Raw genomic sequence first — 224 nt, forward strand, 5'->3', positions numbered from 1 at the left:
CTCGTCCGTGGCTCTTTAGTCCCTCGTCCGTGGCTCTTTAGTCCCTCATCCGCGGCTCTTTAGTCCTTTGTCCAAGGCTCTTTAGACCCTCGTCCGCGGCTCTTTTGTCCTTCGTCCGCGGCTCTTTTGTCCTTCGTCCACGGCTCTTTAGTCCCTCGTCTGTGGCTGTTTTGTCCTTCGTCCGCGGCTATTTTGTCCTTCGTCCGCGGCTCTTTAGTCCCTCG

General features: G+C 57.1%; 1 protein-coding gene across 1 annotated transcript in view; it reads right to left on the reverse strand.

Annotated features, from left to right (window-relative positions):
- sorbs3 (sorbin and SH3 domain containing 3) overlaps positions 1–224 on the reverse strand; it is a 111,337-nt gene that overhangs the window by 71,642 nt on the left and 39,471 nt on the right. The gene's annotated exons all lie outside the window — the stretch shown is intronic.

Source organism: Nematolebias whitei, chromosome 8 (assembly GCF_014905685.2).
Source record: "Nematolebias whitei isolate Nwh7 chromosome 8, NemWhi1, whole genome shotgun sequence".
NCBI lineage: Eukaryota > Metazoa > Chordata > Actinopteri > Cyprinodontiformes > Rivulidae > Nematolebias > Nematolebias whitei.